The 13,358-nt window shown below is 27.5% G+C and overlaps 1 long non-coding RNA gene across 19 annotated transcripts in view; it reads right to left on the bottom strand.

Annotated features, from left to right (window-relative positions):
- Positions 1-13,358, bottom strand: part of LOC147810060 (uncharacterized) — a 553,747-nt gene that overhangs the window by 524,521 nt on the left and 15,868 nt on the right. For 11 of the 19 annotated variants that reach the window (XR_015434124.1, XR_015434121.1, XR_015434123.1 and 8 more), the window contains one exon: positions 2,596-2,719. This is a non-coding gene — a long non-coding RNA (uncharacterized LOC147810060). Of the gene's footprint in view, positions 1-2,595; positions 2,720-3,889; positions 4,038-13,358 lie in introns of all 19 variants that reach the window. The other 8 variants (XR_015434127.1, XR_015434137.1, XR_015434130.1 and 5 more) reach the window with 3 other exon arrangements.

Genomic DNA, 13,358 nt, shown 5'->3' with positions numbered 1-13,358 from the left:
CAACACGCAAATATGAAAAGCTATGTTTCATATTAAAATCGTGTGAATAAGAATCGAGATAGTGGCAGATTCCAGGCTTGGGACCTCTAAAAGGCTTGTCAGAAACAGCCTCGTTTGAACTACAAAAATCGGATCTATCTGGAGGGCGGGTAAAAAATTCGGAAAATCTTATCTGCTGCGAGTAAAAGGGGAGAAAATAGCTAAAATAAGTAAAAATGAGAAAGGATTGGTAGCTATGTAGTTTGAATTTTCTGTTTCTCTTTGAAAATGGGTGAATTTTCTGAAAAAGCGGAATACTTATAAAAAAAAGTGAAATTTTTAGAAAAATCTGAATTTTTGATAAAAAAAAAAGCTGAAATTCAAGAGATAAAAGTGAAAAAAGCGGAAATCAGCTAAAAAGCGGAAAAATCTCACCCCTGATTACATTAAAATTATTCATCAAAAGTAATAAAAAAATTACATTTATGATGTACTTTTTATTTTCATAAAAAATAAGTAATGTCCATAAAGCTTGACAAATTGAATATAAAATTACTATACATAAACTCTCAAAATTAACTTTTTCTTACTACTTAATTAATTCTATAGGTTAGCAATCCCATAATTAGAATAAAAAATATTATGCACAAGAGAAATTTCTTCTGACAAAAATTGCTGAAAATCAATTACCCAACATTAGAATTAATGACCATTCCAGCTTAAAGAGAAACCCTCTGGGATAATAAGTTTCCCCACGAAAAAAACTCTTCAAAGGAACATTATTGCTTAATATAAATGAGCAGTTTTAGTAAAATTAGTAGCTTATGACGTAGGTGGTATATGGGTGATTCTTAGGAAACATGACAATTCAGACCAAAAAATTTCTTCAAATTTAAAGTTTTCAACACAATTAAAACATGTTTTTTTGCATATTTATTTAGTTACATTTATTAATATCTTACAGATAGCAGTGTAGTTTATTGACATTTTCTCAAGAAAAAAATAAAATAGAAATTCACCACATTTTGAATGCCAGGAAAATGACATATTAGCATAGAAGTTCTAAAAAACAGTCATTTTAAGCTATTAGTAAGTAACATAACCTAAGCCCTTTTGTTAGATGGACCATGAATAATTTAAATTAATTCTTTTATCTACTTCAGAGAGAATCAAAAAAAAAATTTGTTGCTGATATGTACAGAATAAAATTGTGTAGAATAATCAATCATTAAATAAATAAATAACTTTGATCACATCCAAGCATATTACAATCATATATAAACTTGGTAATAGTTTAATATTTGCTTTCCCTCCTTACAGTATTAGCAGTTTAAAAAAAATTTACGTAGATGGTATACACCAGACAGAGACAAATATATAAAAATTATAAAATGATTTTTTTACTTAACTAATAATTAAGAGTATTTTTTCACTTTTGTTAAAATTCCAAATATTGAAATAGATCCGCTTAAATTAGTAAGACATTTTTATAATGTTCTTTTTTTAATTAAATAATTATGCATTACTGCTACTGACTGAAAACTTATTAAAAAACTTAACACATAAATAAAGCTCTTTATTGTACTGTTTGATGGTTTCATGCTGAGTGAAACAGTAAATAAGAAATTTTAAATTTATTATATAAGTTCTATAATGTTCATTTTGAATAAAAAGGAAGGAAGGCAATTTTAATAACTTGCATTGCTCACTTGCATTTTGATCACTCAAAAAATTAATAATAAACAAAAATATTTTAAGAGTTTTTTTTCCTTTTTAAATTAATCCTTGAGACAAATTTTACATTTATTTGCATCTATTTTGAAAAAATAGGTTTTTGAAGTTCCTTCTTAATTCTAAGAAAACAAAAACTATCAGTCAAGTTTTTCTGTTATAAAAAAAATTATTAGTTAAAACTTTTCTACATAAGTAATTTTTAGCAAACAAGTAACTGACTAACACAGCAACAAAAATTTGTACCCTACAACTAAGGATTTAAGTAGCCCTGGGCGAAACATTTAATCAAGGTTAAAATTTTGTTCTGTTAAAAAAAAATACAGATTTATCATTGGAATTTTTTATTTCACTAAGATTTTTTTTAAAAACTCCTTTCACGTTTTAAGACCCTATATTCTAGGGATTGAAAATTAGAGTATATCGAAAAAAAGGTATGTTTATTAAAAGAAAGTATGTTTATGTATGTCATGTAAAGCTATTCAGAGTGGTTCTTTCTTAATTCATCCACTATACTTAAGGCAACTCAGTTAAACTTTTTTATGTAACTGAAAATGTGTCATAAAACAATAAAGAATGTAAAAAGTTTGTTACTTCAAAAAGAAAATGTTTGCTTTTCCTCATCATTAAAATTAATGATTAATATCTCATAGAATGTATAAATTAATTTAGTGTAAAAGTACTCTTTAATTTAGTTGAATACTGAATCGCAATTGTTGGCTGACCACCAAAGATTCGTGAAATTAATTGTAATATAATAATTTGTGATTTAAAATTAAAAGAAAAAAAGAAAAAAAAATCAAGTAAAAACAATTTTTTTCTAAATTAGAATAAGAAAAGTCCTTTAGAATAAAAAAAATAATAACAGACAAATAAATAACTTACTTCTGACTCTGGCTGGAGGTGTGGATACAGAGGAAGACATTGAGAAGAACTGGAAGAAGAAGGAGGAGGAGAAGATGAAGGGCTGGGATTCAAATACTGGAAACGAATCAGTGCCGCTCACCTGCTGAGAAACATAAGATAATGAATGACAGAAACATATAAATACAAATTTAAACAAAAATATAAATATAACCTTCAGAAGTAAAAAATCTTTTTAATAAAACATATTTCTGGAGAATCCCACTATCTGATGTTTTTGAGTTTAATTACCAGGCAATCAAACATTTATAACCAGGGGTCTGTCCAGACATTTTGTGAAAGGTCCGTTTTTCGTGAAATTGTGAAAAAATTACTCACATTCTTTCAACCAGGGTCAGCTTTTATGAATTTGTGCAAATAGGGTCCGTTATTGCAAAAAAAAATTTTTTTTCAAGAAGTTTTTAAATTGTATAGACATACAAGATTATGCTCAACACTGTAAAATTGTAATTAAAAAAATTAAATTTTAAAAAATAAACAACAATTGCTGCTTCTAAATTAGAGATGCAACATACAAATATTTGGTATTTAGCCTATACTGCTGAACGCAGAATATTAATTTCGGACGAATAACGGAAGAATCGTCTGCCGAAGACAAAACTTAATTCGTTTACATCCATCTTTCTTGTTTTCTGCCCTGGAAAGGGTTTATTCGATTAACAAAATAATAATGAAGATAAACAAATTTGTGAAGGGTCCGTTTTTATAAAAAGATATTTTGTGAAGGGTGCGTTAACGGACCCAAATTATAATAACAGCAATTTTTTCAGTGTCTGGCAAGAAAATTTTTTTTTCATAAAAATTTAATAACAAAATTTTAAAAATTTTCCAGCTTTTTATCAGCCACCAAAGCTATATTCAATGCTCCCCACAACACTCAAACCAAGAAAGAACTGTTCACAGGCCTTGGAGATAAAATTTAACATGAAATTCGTATTTAAATGTAATAGTGTTTTTTCTACCTTAAAAAAAGAAACTTAACTAATATCAGGAAACAAGAATAAAATTCGAATAGTTATCAAGTTGCAAAATTAAAATAAATAAATAAAATGCTACCATTAATGTTCATCGAATTTATCTGACAAAGCAGTTATAAACAATAATTAAATATTAATGTACTAGCAATAAGCTTACGTTCTTTTTTTTTAACAATTAAACCTATAAGCTAATAAATATCACTAATGAGGTCATCTGTAAAATATTTGAAAAATTCACTTATCGAAAACTAAATTTAAAACAATGGGTAATGCTTTACCAATCAGAAAATTCCATTTCGCTTTTTTTACTCATTCTGCTTGAACAGTTCGTCATAGATGGTTTGAATAATGGCAGTGATCTTCTTTGTGCTCCAAATTATTGATATGCCAAATGTCATTGCTTTCGGACGGCTGATTTATGAATCTCTAAAAGACCCATAGACATTCATTTATATAAATATAGAATTTCTTTTTCTAGTGATATTAATTATAAGGATCAGACCATAGCTAATGAAATTCAAAATAACTTTTATGTTTGGATGGAAAAATAAGTACTTACATAATATTAACTCGTTTTCTCATAAAACTAGGGAACTAGTAAAACTAGGGAACAAAGCTAAGGACCTAGGAACATTCTTTCAAAATAGGTGAACATGAAAATATTTAGAGGAAACCATTTAATTCTTACAAAACTCTTATTTTAAGCCAAATGCAGATATTTGATGTTAGCTTTGCCACTATCTTAAATCTACAGAAGAAGTCAGAGTGGTGCAAAACTGAAATTTTGCTATCTAGACAAAGGAGGTAGTGATTCTGATGAATTTGTTCATGTTAAATCGAAAAAAAGAAATCAAATCCTAATCAACGGAACTAAAAGTTTAGAAGTTATTGCTGTTTAATAAAAAAAATAAAAAAACAATGCAAATTTAGACTTATAAATATTTAAGCATCTGACACTGCTGTCTGGGAAAGTGAGGTATTGTCTCATATGTCACATTAACTCTAAATTGAACATGATCAAAAGAAAATAAATAATTAAAATAGTTGCTCTAAATCCAAACCAAGTTGTTAGAGTTAGACCAAAATTTGAAGATATTCAAAAAGTCAATAATGATATATATATAAAAAATATATAAAAAAATAAAAAATTTCTCAAAAGAAATCCAAACAGTCCAAAATGTGTTCAGCAGAAGACAAGAGTTTTTAACGCTTTATGTTTTTTGATTTACACTTCTTAATGCATAGCGGTCTAGAGAAGTGATTTTGAAGGTCAAAAAAGACAATCCCAAAAAATAGATTTTAAAATTTAGAACAAAAAATACAATTCTACCCATTTGTGAGTTCAAAATTGCCATTTAAACACGTGAGATATTATTTTTTGCATCTTGCTTTAGTCTAAATGTGATTTTTTTTAAAAAAAGAGTCAAGAATACAAAACTAGAAGTTTTACCTGTAAAAACTTTTAAATTAATATTTAAATAAAAAAAACTAATTAATATACATCAGGCTTTGCTAAATTGTTTATCCTATTCATTGAGGTTTTGATTTAATTCTATTTGGCATAAAAAAATTATTAATCCATACTTCATTTGCTAGATAATGCTTAAGTTCCCTCCACATCTTCCAGCTTACATATTATGCAACTTTTTATGACTTACTAAGACAATATTAACTCCGCCATATGGATAGCTTCGGCTATTTCGAGCGCCAGACCCAAGCCTGGATAAAGGAGGAGGGTTGGGCGTAGGGCTAGTCCCTCTACCCCGTAAAACATCCCTGACTACAGAAACCAAAAGCATATCGGGCCAAATTCTCTTAGCGGAAGCAATGACTTGTGAAATTCCAAATGACAGTTATCTAACCTGGAATGAGGAAATCACGCCTATGAAGTGTCGAAGGGAAAGCCATTTGGAGCCTTTGAAGCGGAAGAAGTCATTGATGAAACCTAAAAACAAGTTACGAATTGGTGCTTGAAATGTAAGAACTATGCACCAATGTGGAAAAAGCAGACAGGTGTCAATAGAAATGGATAGATACCATTTGGATATCTTGGAAATATCAGAACTAAGATGGACAGGTTTTGGCAAGCCTAAAACTGGAAATGAACAAATCATTTTGTACTCAGGAGCTGAAGAAAAGCACGAAAGAGGCGTGGCGCTAATCATTAATAAAGAAACAGCGAAGAGTCTCTTGGAATGGGAACCAATCAATGATAGAATTTTAAGAGCACGATTTTATTCAAAATACATTAAACTATCAATTATTCAAGTGTATGCACAAACGAATGATGCTGATGAGGAGGAAAAGGAGACATTTTATGATCAACTACAATGTATTTTAAATCGAGTTCCAAAACATGACATGATAATTCTTATGGGAGACCTCAATGCTGAGGTTGGAAAACGGATAAGTGATGATGAAACCTCCATGGGAAACGAATCACCGGGCGAGAAGAACGAAAATGGAGAACGGTTTGTTTCCCTGTGCGAACTAAATAGTCTGAACATAGGTGGGAGTAGATTCAAGCATAGAGAGATACATAAATGTACATGGACCACACTAGACGGAAGAGCAAAAAATCAAATCGATCATATTGCAATTAATAACAAGTTCAGGAGCTCACTAAGAGACGTAAGAGCGATGAGAGGTGCCGACGTTGGATCAGATCACTACTTGATTCCAGCAATAATAAAACTAAAATTAAGAAAATCATCAAAGACGGGACATAAAAGAATATGCTATGACATTGCTAAGTTAAAAGCCAAAGAGTGCAGACAAGAATTTTCAATTGAGTTGAAAAACAGATTTGAGCTGTTAAAGGAAGAAAAAAATCATAGCAACACTCAGCAATCAGAAAATGAGGTAAAAGAAAAAGTTGAAGAGACTTGGGAACATATCAAAAACATTTATTGCGATGTAGCAGAAAAAGTGTTGGGTAAAAAGAAAGGAAGGAAAAGCAAAGAATGGATCACGGGAGAAGCATTAATACTAATTGAAAACAGAAGGAAAAAGAAAATACAGATGGAAAATACAAAGTCTGAAAGATTATTTAATCGGTATAGACAGCAATATAGTCAAATTGATAGTGAAGTAAAAAAGTCAGCCAGAAAAGACAAAAGGAAATATTTCACAGACCTTGCTACTGAAGCTCAAGATGCAACGCATAAAGGACAAATAAGTACTTTCTATCAGAAAGTGAAACAAATAAAAGGAAATAAATGAAATTTGCAATGTGCAATATGAGAAAAAAAAACCATAAGTTACTTACTACGGATAAGATGATCGAAGAAAGATGGAGAGAATCTTTTGAAGATACGCCTAACGCACACCATGTTGAAAATTCTGAGCAACTCCCAAATGTTACATTAAATGTAGCATCTACTGTAGATTTTTCTTTGGAAGATATCTCGCTGGATGAGGTACAGAATGCCCCGAGGGCCACAAAACCAAAGAAGGCTGCAGGGAGAGATGGAATCGTGGCAGAGACGCTTAAGGCAGATTTTGCAAAGGCAGACAGTTGCAAAAGCTCTTCAATGAAATCTGGAGAAATGAAATACCAGAACAATGGAAAGAAGCAGTAATAGTGAAAATTCCCAAGAAAGGCGATCTAACAAAATGCGAAAATTGGAGGGGCATTAGCCTACTTTCCATACCGGGAAAAATATTTAGAAGGATAATTTTGAATAGACTAAAACATGAAATTTATGGAATTTTAAGAGAAGAACAAGCAGGTTTCCGCAGTGGAAATGGAACAATGCAACAAATCTTCACACTTAGAAATATCATTGAGCAAAGCTTAGAATTTAACACCTCTTTATATTTAAACTTTATTGATTTCAGTATAGCCTTTGATTCAGTTAAGAGAGAGAAATTATGGGAAATTTTACCACTTTATAATATACCAGAGAAATATATTAACATAATCAAAGATATGTATGATAACAGCAAAGCATGTATAAGAAGTAAATGGAGAATTAACTGAATTATTTTTGGTAAAAACTGGCGTGAGACAGGAATGTGTTTTATCAGGATTTTTATTTATACTGGTGATAGACTGGATTATGCGAAACAGCTTGAAAGATGAAAAAAGAGGAATAAGGTGGAATTTCACAACTACTTCAGAAGACCTTGATTTTGCTGATGACATTGTACTTATTTCATCCAAATGTACAAACCTCCAGTTTAAAACAGACAGATACAACAAATATTCATAAACAAGAAGAAAACTAAAGTAATGAGAATAAATCAAAAGAAAAATGACAAAATTAAAATCGAAAATCACGAAATAGATGACATAGAGTCATTTAGCTATTTTGATTCTATTGTAGATAAAAAAGGTGGAAGTAGTGAAGATATTAGACAGAGAATAATCAAAGTAAGGACATGTTTTAAGGGATTACATAAATTTTGGAGAGAGTCAAATATTGAAATAACGACAAAAATAGTTGTTTACATAGCTATTGCTAGAGCAGTACTATTATATGGCGCAGAAACCTGGAAACAGACTAAGATCGAAATACAAAAATTAGAAACCTTTCAAAACAAATGTTTAAGATTTATTTTTAAAATTTTCTGGCCTTACAAAGTATCAAATCAAAATCTATTAAAGAAAGCTAAAATAAAAACAATTGAAGATGAAATTAAAAAACAAAGATGGAGCTGGCTTGGACATATCCTTAGAATGCCCAAAGAAAAAATTACATCTTTTGCGCTTACATGAGCCCTTGATGGTAAAAGAACAAGAGGAAGACCCAGACTTACCATCCAGCGCATGTTTTTGAACAAATTAAAATAATGTAGAATATCTAGCTGGGAGGAAGCAAGATCTATTGCTAGAGACAGGAGGCGTTGGAGGGATATGCTAGAGGCCTTAAGTGCCCAAAGGCACGTAGAGGATAAGTAAGTAAGTAAGATAATATTTCTTTATAATAAATTTTTTTTTCTTTATGTTTGGTTTTTACTATATTTTTTTCAGCAATCTTTACAGTACTATGATCATTTTAAGTACTCAAAGAGTTTCTCTTTTGTATTCTTTCAAATGTACAAATTTTTAAAAATTATTATTATCATCATCATTACTTTTTCCCATATCTCATACCGCTATCAGGATAGGAACACAAATCTGCAGTTGGCATTTTAGATAATATAATCATGTAGTACGTAACTATTTTACAATACATAGACACTCCAACAACTACAGACACCTTTAAATAGCTGCAGCTGTTTGAAAACAAAAGTTGTAACAAAAGTTGAAAACAAAAGTTTGAAACAAAGAGTGCACTGGGACTTGAACTTTTCTGAGCACCATGTATACAGACTGTTATTGCTTTATACAGAAACTCACCTGTTTTTGATAGACTTTAATTAAAAAAATAAACAATGTTACATATATGAAAAAAATAAAATTAACCAATCATTTAAAAGATTTTAGAATATCTGACATAAATCCTTACTGAATAAAAACTATCCACTTAAGTTAGTGCTTAAATACGGATATTTAAGTTTAGAAGTCTAACAAAAAGTTTTTCAAATAAAAATTTAGGGTTAGTCAATGTTCAAACAAACTTAAAGAGAAATCCCCTATGATTGCACCCATTTCCTTTAAAGGTCGATCTTTTTCCCAAAATAAGCTTATTTTACGAGTAAAATAGGGAGTTATTATATTGGAACATTTTCTTAATATTTTATTTATAATGATATGAACGATTATCTTACTTGAAAATAATAGAGAAAAAATATATTTAAACATAGAAAAACAGAATGTGATACAATAGAGGTTTTGTAGTGGACCAAGGAGAAATTAAAGAAAAAATAAGGAGATTTTCTGGAACAGCAGACATATGAAAGACTAATTTTAAAATAGACATACGGTAAACTAAAAATATATAATTTGCTCTACTTAAATATATTAAAGGTCTTCAAAAAAGAATAATAAAATATACTATTTTTATTTTCCGAATTACTTAAGAATAGAAAGTACACAGCAGTAGCTTTTATGTTTCCACACACTTTATTAATGAAACATAGGACAATTCTTAAACGTTTTTATCAGATAAAAATTAAACATTTAATTTTTAAGCATTACATAATGCATATATGCAAACAATTTTTTTGAGAGGAATTTATTTTAAATCATACAAATTCACTAACTTAAAATTTTGCACATTTCTTAATAAAATGATTTATTGTTAAATATCAAAACATTAGAATATTCAATTTCTTATAAAATTTATTCGTGCTCAAAATTATAGAAAATAGAAGTAATTATTTTAATAGTGGCTGAGTAGGATATTGGGTGGGGGTATCTAGAGGGTATACGTAGTTTAAAAAGCATTTTCATAAATTTAAGTTTCAATCTCATGTTTTTCTAAAGCAAACTATATAAGACTATTAAACAAAAGCTTTCATGAATGTGATAATGCAAATTTTAATTGAATAAATGGTTTTCATAAATTAATTTTCTTTTTATATGTATGATATACATTTTGTAGGATGCATAACAAGAAAAGGAAGTTATTTTGATAATAGAGGCATTACCTAGTTATAATATACCAAGTTATAATACCATATTAAATTTAACTAATTTTATTTGTAATTGAGGCACTTCAATTCTTTTTCTTGTACCCAGAAAATTAGGATATCAAAATTGTACTGTGTTAAAAGAAATTAAGCAGAGTTTGAAATTAAGATTCCATTTTGTCTATGTTTCAGGTACTGAGATATTACTTAAGATTTTAGAAGACAAATATTTTAATTCTTTAGCTTTAATTACAATTTTTTAAATATAGATTTAAGCACTAGCAAGTTTATCAATAATTACAATCACAGTGAATAAATAAATATTCGGAATGATTTCAAGGCAGTAGAATAAAAAATAATTCGATATTTATGCTATTTAAACTAAGATTTAAAGTTTCCCTGTAATTTGGTTTTGATAAACATATTTATTTAAATGTATTACATTACTGTACTATTTCATAAAAATGTCATATTGACGTATTGTAATAAAAGTTAGTATGCCTATAAAATAATGAAATCTAATTAACAGGATTCAAAATGACAAGAATTTTTTTTTTAATTCTATTATAACAATCAAAATAAGTAAATTTGAAGGAACTGAAGAAATCTCAGTAGAAGGGTTAAATCATGCTTGTATTAATAGTTTATAATGCTAGCAAAACCATATTTAAATACTAGCATCATCAAATTCATAGATGTCAGAAATTGAAGGTGTAGGTAAAGGGTCATTTTCTCAATTGTTTTATATGCTAAAGTAACATTATTTCTTTCCTTTTTTTTAATTATTATTATTTCATGTTAAACTGCTCTTCCAAATGATTAAAAACAATATGTCACATTTTGTATTTAAATTATATTTTCAAGAAAATAAAACGCAAGTGAAATGTCATGACTGTCACAAAAATGAACTTTTAAATACTTTACTATATTTAAAGGATAAATAGACACATATAATATGATTTAGTATGACTGTTTACATAACATACATATTCTTTGAATAATTAGTATATTTTGTTTTACACATCATTTTGAATGCAATATTTGTGTATTTCAAATACATAAAGTGGCAAACAAAACTATATTGGTGGCTTTAGATGAATAGAATAAAACTCCTGGTAGGGTGCATAGCCAGATTTTACAACAAAAAAAGCACCTTTTAAGTACTTTTCAGGCACTCAAAAAAATTTTTTTAATCACTTTAAAAAAAAATCATAATTATGATTAGTGCAGTAATAAAAATTACTTTTTTCTATTTTTAAAGTTTATTAATAAAATTTTACAAAAAATTATTATAATTATTTATATATTTGCTTATAATTATTTATAAACAAAAAATCAATAAATTTTTTTAAAAAAATTAAAAACTTTACATAATCGTGATAAAATAACTAGTTTCTGATAAATATTGCAGAGAAAATCATGAAAATCACACATTTTTTTATAATTTAAAATGACAATCTATACGGCAATGAAAAAAAAAAAAACTTTTTAAAAGAAAGAAAATTAAGCACTTTTTACAAACCCTGAAAAAAAAAGCACTTTTAAGGTCATTTAAAAACTGTAAGTCAAAAATAAGCACCTTTAAGCATTTTTTAAAGATGCTGCGCACCCTGTCTTAGGTTAGAAATAACATTTCTCACTAAAGAATATTAAAGGTTAACATTTCCTTTATGGTATATAAGTTATACTTATAGTTAAAAACTCTATGTGTTACTTTATTGAGGGTAATTACTGTCCCCCCAGCCATCTTTCAATAAATTGCAAGTGAGCAGGAAAAAAAAATTTTGTACAAACTATAATAACTTATTTTTATAAACTATATCAAGAGTTTAATTTTAAAAAAAAATAGCTTTACAACTAATAGGAAAAACTACTGTTTTTTAATTACAGTACCAACCTAAAATACAATTAAAAGGGAAAGTTATTACTGAATAAGGGACAGTAATATTTTAATTATTTAAAAAACCTTTAATGCGTTTAATATGTTTTAATTTTATAATGCAATTACATATGTTGTTTCTATTTTGTCAGATTTCAAACAATATTAAAATAAGAATGATATTGTTTAACAATAAGAACATAGTCAGTAAATATAATATAAAATTTTAAAATGAAAGAACAAGTTTATGACTTTTACTAATATTATTAATTGAGAAAAAGTCAAAATAATTTATCTAAACATGTTTAGATAAGTTATGAATACACTTTGTTTTGTGTCCCCCAGATAGTTTTGATTTAAAAACAAAATTAGTTAGAACAAATGATGAGCTAAAAAAAAACAACATATTTTTTCAAAACTTAAATGTATTTTTGTTTTCATAATTATCATTTGAAATTTGCTTAACATATTTTTTTTCCTTCTTTTCGCAACAAAAGAATTTAGAATATTTGAATAAATGTTGTAATTTCAATTATGATCTTTTAATTAGCTTTAATAGCTTTATATATATATATATATATATATATATATATATATATATATATATATATATATATATATATATATATATATATATATATATATATATATATATATATATATATATATATATATATATATATATATATATATATAATGAGTTCTGTTTACTTGCAGCTTATGTGCAATAAATGAAACTTATTGTTTTTCTTAACTTTCTTCGCGTTTTCTTGTATTTATTTATTTTGTTTATATATATATATACATTTATATATATACATATATATATATATAAAGATATTTGGTTATATTATTTTAACTAAACTCTTTTCAGAAATATTTTTAATTTATAATTGATAATTAATGAAGTTTTTTGAATGGTTCAATATACCATATGACAAATATTAGGCGCAATCATTAAATGCAGCAACAGTTACTTCATAAACTTAAAAAGATTATCCACAATTGTAAAGGCATTATAAATTTCAATGGCATATGGTCCATTTTTGGCCTACAACATATTATAGTTAAAATTAAGATTTTGGATGGCATTTGCAATTTTCGATACTTCTGCAATATTAGAGAAAGTTATTAAATTTTTGGGGCATATAATTTGTTTTGGGGAGGTAATTTTTTCTTTTCAGAGCAAATGCATTTTTTCTTATTTTTATTTTTTGGAAGTACTAATATCATTTTTACACCTTCCACAGAATTTAACTCCAGAAGACTATTCTAGTTATAAATAACTTCAAAGTTAATTTGCAGCTGATACAAAAGTACAGTCTATTTAAATCAGGGTTTGTGATTTT

Source organism: Parasteatoda tepidariorum, chromosome 5 (genome assembly GCF_982258835.1).
Source record: "Parasteatoda tepidariorum strain Cologne lab strain chromosome 5, Ptep-v5.0, whole genome shotgun sequence".
In the NCBI taxonomy this organism is placed as follows: domain Eukaryota; kingdom Metazoa; phylum Arthropoda; class Arachnida; order Araneae; family Theridiidae; genus Parasteatoda; species Parasteatoda tepidariorum.
This window is presented reverse-complemented; position numbering and strand designations above follow the sequence as displayed.